We start from the raw sequence: 14,211 nt of genomic DNA, 5'->3' as shown, positions 1-14,211 counted from the left end.
CCTGTCTCAAAAAAAAAGATAAAAAGAAAAAGGTTTATTACCTAATATATAATATGTAAGTGACTTATTTATGAGTATGTAGATTAAAAACTTATAAATCAGGCCTACCTGAAATCTGCTCAGCCTGAGTGGGTGGACGGCGCTCACAGACCGACCCAGGAGACACCCACAGGCTGGTTAGTGCCTTGAGGCCAGGTCTGACTGAAGACACCTACAGAAGCACCCTCAGGCTCGCCTTGCCCTTCAGGGGGCCAGTTCCATTTTCATGAGCAAACGTATGGTGGAGAGATGGGAGAGAAAGGAGCAGAGTGGTTTTTGTTCTGTAGAGTCAGAAATGAAGAAGGGAAGATGGTGAGGAGTAGGCTAATGTGGGTGGCTGAGGCTGCCACCCAGGACCTTGGTGATATCCGGTCTGGCCTGCTGCCGAGGGCCATGTCTGGGTCTGTGATCTTGCCACAGCCAGGGTCTGCATGGATATCAATGGCCTGTGTCACCACCAAAGGCCACATAGATGTCCAGGTCTGGGCTGCCAGCCACGTTGGTGTCTGAGAACTGTGCTGCCTCCGGGGTCATGCTGTTCTAAGTGACCTGTGATGCCACCAGGAACCATGGTGACATCCAGGTCTGCATTGCTGACAAGGGCCATCCATGTTTGAGTCCATGGCTCTACAGAAGCCAGGGTCTTCGTTGCTACCCATGGCTCCTTTTACCCTGGAAGGCCCAGGATCTGCACCTTCAACCTGTGGCCAAGTTAGTGCCTGAGGGACAGGCCATCTCCAGGGCTATGCAGATCTGGGTGGCCTGCCCTGCAGGCCATGGTGTCATCTGGACCTGAGCTGCTGAGGGCCACATCTGGGTCCATGGTCCTACAGCACAAAGGGTTTGGGGTCTGGGGCAGTGAGAGGGTGCAAACCAAGCATGTTGAAATTAAAGGTCCTTGCTGAGCTAATCTTTCCCTGCCACTTGCTAGCAGCTCCACCCACATCTCACCACAGGCACAGGAGAGCTGACCCTAATGGCTTGCCCTGGAGAGCTGGCTCTGCCTTTTGCCAAAAAGGAGGTGGTCCCAGTGGAAGCCCAGCCTGACCACCTCAGCTGCCAGTCAGGCCAACATCCAATGCTTTGAGTTGGCCTACCCCACCATCTACCCCATCTCTGACCTGCTGGAGGGCCAGATGAGACTGGTCCTGTGGAAATACAGCCTCAGGATCTCTGTGACTTGTCTATTTGGTGCCAAAACTAGATGAAGAAAAGTCCACAAGGCCTCAGCCCTAGGCAAAGAACTGTAGGCAACTGAAAAAAGCTGGGAATGGGTGAGGAGGCCTTTCTCAGAAAACACACACACACACACACACACACACACACACACACAAGTTCAATCTTGAATTAAATACTATAATCTGTGAACACTGTAAGAGGCACAAATATGTATGGGATGCATGAAACCAAACCCCTGCTCACTATAGGTGTTATTATTGTAGAAAAATTTACAAATATTTATATGGAAGAGCTATTTAAAAGGGATTATCAAGTTTACTGTATACAATGTATGCAAATTAAACCATGTCAGTATATAGGTGAAAATTTTATGGACAAAACAACTACAGGCCTTGTTATGCATTTTGAAAGAACTATATACAAAAGAAACAAAAATGTAAAGTACCTATCAACATCTTTTTTAAATGTAGAAGTCATTAATGGAGAAAATGATAAAACAACACTGAAATGAACTAAAGAAACAAGTTCAGTGCATCATGTTCAAGGACAGGAAGACAACACCACAAGATTATAATTTCCATAAAATTATCCATAAACTTAGTGTAGTTCTGATATGAGTCTCATCACTCCCAGGGAAGGTATTCCTGAGCCCTGGAAAGGGCAGGTAATGAGAGTGTCTGCCTGGGAACAAACATACCCAATGCTTAACGCATGTAAACAAATCAAAGACCTGGCTTAAAAATCATTATGACCTTCGGGTCACAAAGGAGTTCTTAAACAAAATATAAATTACAAAAGCTGTAGACGAGAGAATGTACAGTTTAAACTCCATGAAAGGTAAGAAATTTAGTTAATGAAAGGAGTCAATAACTTTTGTCCTTTCATTAACTAAATTAATAAATATCTAAGACAAAGAAAATTCAATAGAACAATAGCCACAAAGACTTTGCGGGAGAAGCAGCATACATCGCCAGTTGAGAGAGGAAAGAAAATGAAGCCAGTTTTGGGAAAATGGAGTCAAAACTAATGTGAGCTGGGAGAATAGGGGAGGTCTGAATGGGCAGGTTTTCTCCAAATGCATTACCTGTATGTAGAATAGTAAGTAAAATATTTAAGTAAAGTAATGAAATAACTAATTGAATTGCTATTTTATAGTAATCAAATTCAGAGGAAAAAAAAACCTTATCCCAAATATTTGCTCTGTCTCTGTTTTATTTCTTGTTAATGTTCCTCAGGATCTTGTCTGGCTTAAAATTAGGCAGGCTTTGTGTGTACTATCACGGGTCCTTTGATTCATATGTGCATCAGTTCTCCTACGTTTGGAAGACAGTTTCCTTGGAGTCATCCTCCACCTCTGGCCCTTACAGTCTTTCCACCTCCTCTTCTGCACAGATCCCCAAGTCTTGAGGGGATGGGTTTGATGAAGACATTCCATTTAGAGTTGAAAACTCCAAAGTATCTCACACGTTACACATTGTCCAGGTGTGGCTTTCAATAGTAATTACCATCTGCTGCTAGAAGCTTCTGTGTTAAAGGCTGAGTGGTACATTGATCTATGTGTATAACAATATGTCATTAGGAGTCATTTTACTTCTTCATTCACCTAGCAGAATAACAGTAGAAGGTTTTCTCCTAGGACTCATGACTTAACAATTTTTGGGCATTTTAGCAGTGTCTGGTATGGATTACACACATGGAATGGTTAGTTACTGTGGTAGGTTGAATGAGAGTAACTCACATAGACTCATATGTTTAAATACTTGCTCCCTAGTTAGTGGAAAAGTTTGGGAAGGATTAGGAGGTGTGACTTTGTCAGAGGAGGTGAGTCACTGGGACAGGGCTTTGAGGTTTCAAAAGACTCAGTGTCATTCTCAGTTTGCCTCCCTGTATCCTACTTGCTATAAGTTGAGACTGCTTGCTTGTTTCCTGGCCACCCAGACCCGAATAATAGCACGGAAACCATATTAATTACAACAGTATTTGGCCAATAGCTTAGGCATATTTTTAATCTAGCTTTTACATCTTAAATTAGCCCACAATTCTTGTCTGTGTTAGCCATGTGGCTTGGTACCTTTTATCAGTGAGGCATTCTCATCTTGCTTCCTCTGCATCTGGGTGTTGACTGTAGACTGAGCTTTTCCTCTTCCCAGAATTCTCCTGTTCTGGTTGCCTGGCCTGTACTTTCTGCCTAGTTACTGGCTAATCAACATTTTATTAAACCAATACAAGCAACAAATCTTTACAGGGTACTGTCCCACAGTAACTGTCACTACGCCTTTCCTCTGCCACCGTGGACTCTAACCGTCTAAAACCATCAGCCCAATTAAACACATTCTTTTACAAGTTTGCTAGGTCACTGGGAGTGGTGGCACATGCCTTTAATCCCAGCACTCAGGAGGCAGAGGCAGGTGACTTTCTCTGAGTTCAAGGCCACCCTGGTCTACAGAGTGAGTTCTAGGACAGGTTTCAAAGCTACACAAAAAAACCTGTCTTGAAAATCTAAAATAAATAAGCAAAAAGTTTACTGGGTTGTGGTGTTTTATCACAGCAATAGAAAAGTAACTAAGATAACGACTTCCTTAACATTGTTGTCACTGTTGCACCAGTGTGTATATCCTGCAGGTGGGTCACTCTTGTCACTCACAGAGTTTATAATTTAGTGGTACTGATGATTAATTTTTTCCTCCTGTGTCGTGGATAGCACTTTCCAGCATTATGAGTGCTAGTCAGTAGGGGTTAAAATTCCAGATGAGTACCAGCTTGTTTCTCCATGTTCTGTGATATAATTGTGGCATAAATATAAGATGTCTTCAACTATAGAATCTTAACATCTCACCAATTATGGGATTATGGAAGACAACCAATTACACTGGCAGTAGCCTATAATATTTGGGTGGGTGTCAATTGGGACATCGTTGGCGAATAACTCAAAAATATGTTTCCAATTACTGGTCTTGGATTTTGGGTAGCGTGTGATACTTAGTTGGGATATTGCCCCCTCCTCCAATATAGCAACCCTATTTAAGCTCTTTTTTATGTATGTGTATTCTTTAGGAGGCTTCTACAATAGTAGGTTTCCATATAGATTTTCAAAAGGTCTCTGATGTTAGTTGTCCCTCCCAATTTTCCCTCTTCTACCCACCTCCCCCATTCTCCTCCCCATTTAACCTCCCTATTCTAATTTTCCCTTTATAACACTATATTTTATTTTTCCTTCCTTGGAAGATTCCCTCTTCCCCCTGGTCCTGACTGAAGTAACCTAGATCCAGAAAGACAAACATTGCATGTTTTCTCTTATATGTGGGCGTTAGCACTTAAAGCTTTAAATATGTGTGTTTCATTTAGAATATTCACAGAGTTTAGGTACCTAACCTCTGTGAATATTATATATATATCGTCCTACAAGCAGTTGCTTTTGTAAATGAGAATAAGAGCAATTAAAAAATAAGCAAAGCTTTCAGTGTGGGTCACAAAATTCTGCATTTTTCTAACTCTCCCCATGCTCCTCAGCCTCTGGCATATTATACAAGAATTCCAGCCTGGAATTTCCAAGGCACGAACTGGAAACCACTGTTCTCTTATTTAGCATTAGTGTTATTTTGCTTCTCTGTCCTGCAACTCATTATATAGACTAGCCTGGCCTCGAACTCACAGAGATCCTCCTGCCTCTGACTTCTGAATGCTGGGATTAAAGGCATGCACCACCATGCCCAGCTGCTCTCCTATTATTAATGACTCACCTTTGCATGTGTATGTATGTATATGTGTACTGTGTTTCTGTCTCACTCTCTCCCTCTTTAGAGTATAAGAAAAAAACTTCCTCATGGAAGTTCCTCATGGCCTGAAATCTTCCAGGTTTTTTTTGTAGCATTTTCTTTACATGAGAAAATGTTCGTGGCTTACAGCATGTATAGATAGATATATTAACCCATGGCAGTATTGTAACTCTTACATATTGTCTTGCAACTTATGTATGCCTGTTCATATTTAGAAAAAAACTAAACTATTTTCTACTTCTAAACTTCCATCTAGACTAACTGTGTTTTAATCAACCCTGTACACCAGATACGTAAGAGGTCTTGAATTATCATGTGCTACTAGATATGTGGATGAATAAATAAATGTATGAATGAGTAAGGATGGTCCGGACGCTATCTCCTGTGAAGTCACTAAGCAGAGAGAAGTCAATTACATTTTCGCAGGAAGAAAACAAGATGGATCAATACACCCTTGTCTTTTGTCACCTCTGAGATATTTTCTGCTGCATTATCCCCACCCGACCCCTAATCTTTGTTAATTTGTATGCAAAAGTATTTTCGTTTGTGGCTGTGAAGAACTGTGTTATATTCTGCATTGTAATGGGAGATAGGGGTCTTGGCTGTGCTGTAATGGGTGGGGAGTGTAAGGGGCTCTCGAGTTCTTCAAACATGGAGGAAATTGCACAACAGAACTGGCTTCCTGTTGGCCATAGCAAATGCAAACGAGTGATGTCAAGCCAATCTAAACTATCCCATTGTTCCCAACATGACTAAATACTGACTAATATTACTTCCTCTGGCATTTTATTTTTCTACCTCAGCACCATGGAAAAGTTCACTGTCTGCACAAAACGACTTCCTCACATCACGGCTGCCAAAGACTGAAAACAGTAGGTGTGAGAGTGGGGTATCCAAGCTTCCAAGGGTACTCTAAAGTTTAGCAATGAGATGCTGGTTCTTGAGTTTCATTGTTCTGAGATATGCACAAAAGCAGTAAACGATTATGAAACCCAAATTGGAGCAGACTTTGCCTGTGTGGACTGGTGAGGGTTCTGCACCTTCGCTTTTCATCCTGAGATCTGCAGGATTGTGAAGACATTGATCCAGGAGTCTCAGGCTGCATGTGAATGAGCTCTCTCTCTCTCTCTCTCTCTCTCTCTCTCTCTCTCTCTCTCTCTCTCTCTCCCTCCCTCCCTCCTTCCCTCTCTCCCTCCCTCCCTCCCTTTCTCTCTCTCTCTCTCTCTCTCTCTCTCCCTCCCTCCCTCCTTCCCTCTCTCCCTCCCTCCCTCCCTTTCTCTCTCTCTCTCTCTCTCTCTCTCTCTCTCTCTCTCTCTCTCCCAACAGCTATTTCTTCAAAACCAAATCCTCATGCCTTTGGGCTGTCCTCCTTATAGATCGTCTCTGTTTTGTCTTCTGGGACATAGGGATGTTTGCGGACTCTGAAGAGGCGCGGACACTTGTTCCCTGTGGACTAGAGCACTAGAGATGTGGTTAGGAACGACTTTGTCCAGAAAATGGAGGAATCAGCCAAACCATAGCAGTGGGAATGTCTTTCATGGTTAGAAATGGAGGCTGCCTTTCTTCAAAGTTGCCTTGGGGAGATTGCATGGGTCATGGGTTCTTTCTTTCAATTCACTGCTGCTACAGGTAAACAAAAAATATAGCCAGAAGGCACCAAGGTAGCTCAGCAGGTAAGGGTCCTTGCTTCTAAAACTGATGGCCTGAATTATTTCCCAGAGTCCACAGGGTGGAAGAAGAAAACTGGCGCCCACAAGCTTTCCTCTGAATGCCACCAGCACATAGGCACATGCACACATAAACATATACATACATGCATACACATGTGCATCTATACATCACCCATTTCCTGCTACCTTTGCCGGTATCTGCAGCAAGCTTTCTTCTAAACTAGCAGCAGCCTCAGCTCCCCTTTGGTTCTCACAATCCAGCAGCAGCCAGGCTCAACTCTTCCTTGCTACTGGCATAGAAAGCTTGTTATCCTTTGACAAGGGGGAACTCTCTCTCTGAGACTTCTGCCATTCTCATTCTCTCAGAAAGAAAAGTGGTCTAGAGGGGACACACACACACACATGCACGCACGCACACACACACACACACACACACACACACACACACACACACGTGCCCGCATGCACACACCTCAGAAAATGAACCAAAAGTCCCTTGAAGCTCTGGAATTTCTTTTTCTCATGGTGGGCCATATCTAAAACATCTGAATTTTCAATCGTTTGGGGGGTCAAAGGAAAATCTAGCCCTCATAGGACTTTTTAGCTCCCTGGGCATTGGGAGAAAGGATTCGTTTCAAGGCAGAGATGATTGTTTTGTGTTTCAACTGTAACTGGTGGCCCAGAAACCACAGCCATCAAATCCAGATGCTCCACCAAGTCATTCCTATTGCAGCTACAAATTAGGTCTAATGTTCACAGTGATGAGTTGCGGGGGGGTGATAAGCCACAGTGATAAGTTGGTGGGGGTGATAAGTTCAGTGACTGAACTTCAGTGACCACAGGAGCCCTTCTCTTACAAAGCTTTTCTGAGACAACGAAGAGGAGCCACTATCTGTGGCAGATCTGTAGCCTAGGACTGTAGATGTACAATACCCAGACACATTGTGTCCTCCGGCCAGACACCTGAGCTACCTTTTTGGTTGTGGCAAGACACCTCACAGGACCTCATGTGACACCACATGTGGAAAAGTGTAACAGAAAATTCACTGGGTTTATGACAGCCTGGCTATGTCCAAATGCTCAGGCCTCATCCGAGAGCCTAAGTAGGAACACAGTCAGTGAGTTAAATAGATTTGGAGACATATTGTCCTGGCACAAAAACCTGTGTGAGGGCTGGAGCTCTTTCCCATGACTTATTTCCTAGCAAAACTACAGGTGATTACCCAGTCTTTTCAGAATATGTCATGTACCTTTAAAAAAAATGGTCCAAATATGTTTGCTTGTTATAGAAAAATAGAGAACGCAAACCAGCAAAAAGAAAGTTGTAGATTTCTGTGATTTCCTCATCTACAGTAACAACTTCAACAGGCTCGTGTTGGTATTTTGGACTAGATCATAGGCTGACTGTCTTACATTGGCAGACAGTTAGCAGAACCCCTGGCCTCTACTCCCTGGGTACAGTGAGTAGACTCTTTCTCATTTTCCACAACCAAAATGTGTCACCAGACACAAAAGTCATTAGGTAAAAGCATGCTCACTGACCACCAGAGTCTAGACAGAAACAGTGATGCCATTTTTGCCCCTCCCCGTACCCCTCCCAGCCTACAACAATCTAGAGTAGAGCTGCTATTTTGTATTTTTATTTTCCCTCAACAGTTTCTCAACCACATCTGCTCTATGACATCAGCCTCATGGCTCTGTTTTGCTCCATTGCACATCTCTGCCATAGTTTATTTAATATCCAGTGATGGACATTATGTCCAAGGACAATGTAGTAGTCATGATTCTCTAGAGGAACAGAAATGACAGAATGAATGAGTATATATGTACATGTACATATATAACATATATGACCTGAGTTTAGTCCTCAGAGTCCACTTGGTGGAATACTAGAACTGGCTCCCACAAGTTGTCCTCTGGCTTCTGCATGCTCACTGTGACACACATGCACCCCCCCACATAAACAGATGTATGTGCACATATGTACATGTATGGGAATTTTTAGAGTGGTTTACAGTGGTCTCACTAGCCTAGCAATGGCTGTTTTAAGAGCCCAGTGGTTATTTAGTCCTTGAGTCTGGATGTCTCAGCTGGTCTTCAGTGTACTGCTGGGATCAGACAAAAAGCACCTTACCCTGAGTGCTCCCATTTGATCTTCAGACTCCATTTTAGCTGTAGGGTGAAACAAAGTTCAGGTTCCCAAGCCCTAGAGGATCTGGGAACCTTCCAGTAGCTGACCCACCTCCTTCTTAAACCATAGAAATAGTTGTTACGCATCTTTAGTTCTCTAGAAACATAGCAGTTCCTAACAGCAGAAGGAACAAAGGAATCTGATTGGTTGTATGTCAACTGACAATGATGGAACATTCGAGGAAGCCCCTAATCTCTAAATCCCGATTAGTGAAAATTGTAGCTGTGTCCTGGCAACAAACGTTTGTGATTTTTGTACTTAAAAACTGGCTTCAAGTGACATTTGGGGTAGCAGTTCAGCGTGAGAGTCTGCTCCGCCGACCTGATTGATCAGTCCCCCCTCTCCTTCCCTCCTTCTTTTGTGCTGCCCTGCATTCAGTCTTGCCTTGCATAACCACTTGTGCCTGCTTGGGTAGACTTGGAGCCTCGGACCACAACATTTCATTGGAATCCTAAAAATTACGTTCCATACCAGCAAAGGAATTCCTCAGCAGTGGAAGAGTGAGAGCAAGCAGTCAAAACTCAAAAGGTCCCTTGTTCTTTTTTTGTAGGTTATTACCAGAAAGCAGGACCCACATTTACTATAGGTCTCCTGATATTAAACGCTCAGGATTTAGGACAGGTCTTTCCACCGCAAATAGTCCGATCAGGAAAATCCCTCACAGGGGTGCTCTGCTGCTTACAGTTTGGTTGATCTCAGAGGTAGCCAAAGTGACCACCAAGAAAAACGTCACAGTCAGTTACAGCATTAAAACACAGACACATATTTTCAGACTTATTTTTATTTTTGTTCAAGAATGTTTTGCCTGCATGCATGTGTGTACCCTGTGCATAGATGGTCTGATCCCCTGGAACTGGAGTTACAGACGCCAAGGTTTGAGCCACCCTGTGAGTGTCAGGAATCAAATCTGGGTCCTCTGAGGAGCTTCCGATGCTCTTAACCTCTGACCCATTTCTCTCTAGAGTCATAAGAAGAACTTCTAATTTTCTTACATGGTGGAAGGGAGGTTAGCATGGCTCATAGGGATAAGCAAGTACACCCTTTTACTGCTTTCTGCCTCCAAAGGTCCTTGGGAGCCTGAAGCCGGGAAGACTCCTTAGTCAAAACCTGCTGCTCCCTCCTTCTGCTCTCAGGAGGGCAGTGAGAACCTGAGTGGAACCTGCTGGGGAGTTTGTGGCTAGGAGTCAAGAATAGGAAGTCAGAAGAACATCAAAAAAAAATCCAGGAGAAGAGAAACAACTAAAGATGGGCAGTGAAAATGGAAGCGAAGGATGAGGAATCCTGGGAAGTAAAGGGCAAAGGAGTTGGGAAGGGGTGAGTTTAGACTGAGTGGATGGTGAGAGAAGATCAAGGTGGCTCGCTCTCTGGTAGGATGGCAACATCTCCATTGCGCACACCCTCATTATAAGCTCAGCACACTTGTTGCCCATGGCCTGGGTACCTGGGCGAGGGGACATATCAGGGTGGGCTCTTAAGGGTTGGGCACGTTGCAGAAAACAGACGGTTGAAGTGAGGAAAGACACGGAATAGAAATGGAGGACTGAACAGAAGTTGCCGGCAGAACAAGAGTCACCAGAGATCCTGAGTTTGAGGTCACAAGGACTCTTGCACGAGAGGCCAGAATGACTTCATTAGGACAAGCCATCTGAGGAGTGCCTAGTCATCAGGCAAGCAAAACTGACCTTTTCAGGTTTGCTCTTAGAAACAATGCTGGATGGATCACTGTTGGAGCACGTTATTAGCACATATCCTTCACTTTTCTAAGACGGAACATTGAAAACGGAATTGCAGAGTAGAAGTCAACAGAGCTCTGACGACTTCTGATATGTACTGTCCAAACGCTGGCTAAGAAATCGTTAGTAATAATTTGCTGTTTTATTATGTAGTCAGCAGAGATAACAGATACCTTTTCTGTTAGTTCACCAGCATGCTGTATGCTCTTCCCATTTCTATGGGAAATAAGGCTCGCCAAGGTTCACAGGGTAGTAGAGAAGAATCAAAGCCCGTGGTTTTCTGACTGTGAATCCCATATTCTTTTAACTGGTGATGCCACTCCCTTTATCAGAACTAGGGCACATAACTATTATGAGATGTAGGCAACCTCGTTGCTCAGATGTTAAAAGCCAAAACTTGGAAAGTTCTTATTAATCTGGTCTCTGCTTATATCTCCATCTTCCCTTATTCAGAATGGATAGTTCCTTTCAGCATATAGTCTTAACTGTTTCATTTGAAAATAATAAAAAGTTGTCTGCTCCGTTACCCCAGGGTCTTTGGATGCTCTATGCCTTTTCTTCTCCGCCATCTTCGTCTGGTGACTTCTGCTCTTCCTTCAGACTGAATTTAAATGCCACTCCCTTGTGACTCTTAAGTTCTGTTGTATGAGACCCCATTGTTTCTGTTTGAGTTTGTTTCTGATCTGCTCTCTAAAAGTTCATTTGTTCAAGTCTTCATCCAAATGCACTGGTACCCTGTGGAAGTGGTTAGACCAAGAGGGTTCTGACCTTATCCACGGAGTGATCAAGTGATGCTCGCAGCATAATTTGTCATTGGGAGGAGGGGAAACTTTTGAAGGTGGGGCCTCATTGGAGCGATTGGGTCACAGCGAAAAGCCAATGAGAAGGGCATTTTGCCTCCTGCTTCCCACTGCCACCTTGCTGTGCCGTGGTGTGCCCACTATGTGACTCTGCCTTCCCACAGGCGAGGACTGAGACCTCTGAAAGCGCCAATTGGGTTTCTCAAGGGTTTAGTCACAGCGACAAACTGTCACAACTCTGTGTGCCTCCACTGTAGCTTCCACGTCGCCAAGCAGGACGTACAAACTGTGTTGCCAGATGTGTCTCCTTATCTGTCTGCCCCAGTCATCCGTGGGGAAAACAGGGCACCACTCCTAATTAACTTGTAAACCCAGGACCAGCTCTTGCTGAGTAGTCTGTCCTCTTTCGAATAGACAGGCATACTCCAGATTACTGGAATCTTAGCTATGTTTGCAGGTTTTAGCAACAGCCTGTTTCACTAATGCTTAGTTTCCTACTTAGCATCTGCAGCCATTGGGGTACAGAATCTGTAGAAAGAAAACAATTTGACTTATGCCGGGAGGAGAGTTTCCCAGCAGCGAATTGCCTGGTGATGACCTTGACCTTGACCTTGACTTTACGTTGCAACACAGTTTTCTTCTTCACACACTTCTTAGTAACCTCAGTCTTGCCCACACGACTGGGAGGTGCCAGAGGGCAGAAATTTGCTGTGATCCCCATCAGATCACCTCACGCCAGGTGGTCTTTGGGTATATGAGGAGCCAAGATGAACTAAGCAACCGTCTTAGCAACTGACAATGTTCCAAGACTCAACAACTTGCTTCCTGCCCAGCCAAAGGCTTGCCGCTCAGAGGCAAATGTCACCGTGGTAGAGTTGTCTTAATGAGAAAGCATGCTTGCTTCTCTTCTGGGGGAGTTTCCTAGAGCGATGCTCTTAGAAACTCCTTGGCAGGAATCCTGAGCCAGGCTTGGCATTGACAGCGTCCTCCTGCTGGCATTAACAAGCCTCTTATTTAAATGTAAATGAGCTCTCGGTGCCAGTTTGTGAGTGAAACACATCGCTTGTGTTAAACCAGAGCTGGGATTGCTACCGCACACCAAATGTCGGCTTGGTTTCTACTTCCCTACCACACTCAGCGGAGCTCTTTGCCTTGGCTTCTCCATCTGCAGAGTTGGGAGTCCTCAGACAACAGAGGGGAGCTGTAGAGTCCTGTGGTCCCCTCGTAGCCACAAATGTGCCTTGGTAAGCTCTAAAGCGAGGTAGTCAGATGTGCCCCAAATGTGGGCAGTTTGACAACAGCACCAGATCAAGTCCAGTCAACAACGAGGCCAGCAGCATCCATGAAGTCCAGCCGAGGGTTACAACTGTGGCTGCAGGCTTGCTGCTGAGGTCAGACTGTTACCAGGGTCCTAGCTGGGTCGTACATACTCTGATCCTCTTGTACATTCCTTTTTGCCCGGACTGCTTCTCTCTATAAAAAAAAATACGCATGTGTGCCAATATTGCTTAATATTTGGTCCTATTTAGCCATCTGCTGCTGTACCCCTAGTCTCCCAGTCCCTACCATCCACATCTGCATTCTTTTTTTGGTCTTTCTCTTCATTTCTGGGTCTTCCTGGAGGTGAGTAGTGCTTCTCCAACATGAGGAGCTTATTAATTCCACTCCTGGCTGTCTCAATATCCAATATATGTACAGCTTATGATATGCTACATTTCTTGTTTCCGTGTATCCTACACAACTAGGCAGTGGGTGTATCTTGAGGCCAAGCCTAGGTCTATGCTGGTGGCCTGAGATCTTAGTCAAAATCTGAATGAGGGAAGACATAAAAGAGCGAAGGAAAGAGTCCAGAAACCCCATTCACTCAGCACAGGCTTACTATAGGAGTCCAAGTGGGGCTCGCTCCATTTCACCATCCTTCAGTCTGGCGCATGATTTATAGCTGAGTGTATTAGTCAGACTTCTCCAGAAAAGCAAAACCAATAGGAGATAGATATATATATGGGAATCGGCTCACACAATTATGGAGGCTGAAAAGTCCTGCCATCTGCTGTCTGTGAGCTGGGAAATCAGAAAAGGCAGTAGCACCATTTAGTCTAACTCCAAAGGCCCAAGCCTCAGAAGCTCTATTATCCAAGGGCAGAAGATGCAGCTCAAGTAGAAAGAAGAGCAATTGGCCTTTTTTTTTTGTTTTTTTTTTTTCCCAGTCAGGACCACAGCAAATCAAATGACCTCAAGCATGCTGGGGAGGATAGTTCTGTCCACTGTGGAACACTATGCTTATCCAAAAGTCCACTTTCCTTTTCTACCACAGAACACTAAAGACATGAACATTTTAGAAAGAACGGAAATTTATTTCTCATAGTTATAATGAGTGGGATGTCTGAAATCAAGGTGTTGGCTTCTGCCGAAGGATGCTGTGTGTCTTCATAGGGTACCTCAGCTCCTACATCACAGAAGGTAGGACAGGAATGGCTCAACTCCTTTGGTGATGTCCTTTAATAGGTGTTCTGAATCCCATTAATGAGAGCTGAGCCCTCATGACTTCAGCGCTGCTTAAGAATGCTATTTGGTAATACTGCACCAACGATACTTTTAAAGGAACACATCTTAATCATGAATATGATCAACTTGACAGTTTCTAGAGTGCCCTATAAAACAAACACCTTTCGACCTAGCTGTGAAGTGGCTTCTAGATTGGGTTCATTGAGGTGAGAAAGCCCACCCTAAATGTGGACATTAGACTAAATAAAAAGGAGAAAGTCAAAAACTATCCCTAAAAGGTTCCCTTTGGCTGGCTCTTGAAAACCTATTCCTCATACT

This window comes from Myodes glareolus, chromosome 2 (assembly GCF_982192425.1).
Source record: "Myodes glareolus chromosome 2, mMyoGla1.1, whole genome shotgun sequence".
Classification (NCBI taxonomy): domain Eukaryota; kingdom Metazoa; phylum Chordata; class Mammalia; order Rodentia; family Cricetidae; genus Myodes; species Myodes glareolus.
This window is presented reverse-complemented; position numbering follows the sequence as displayed.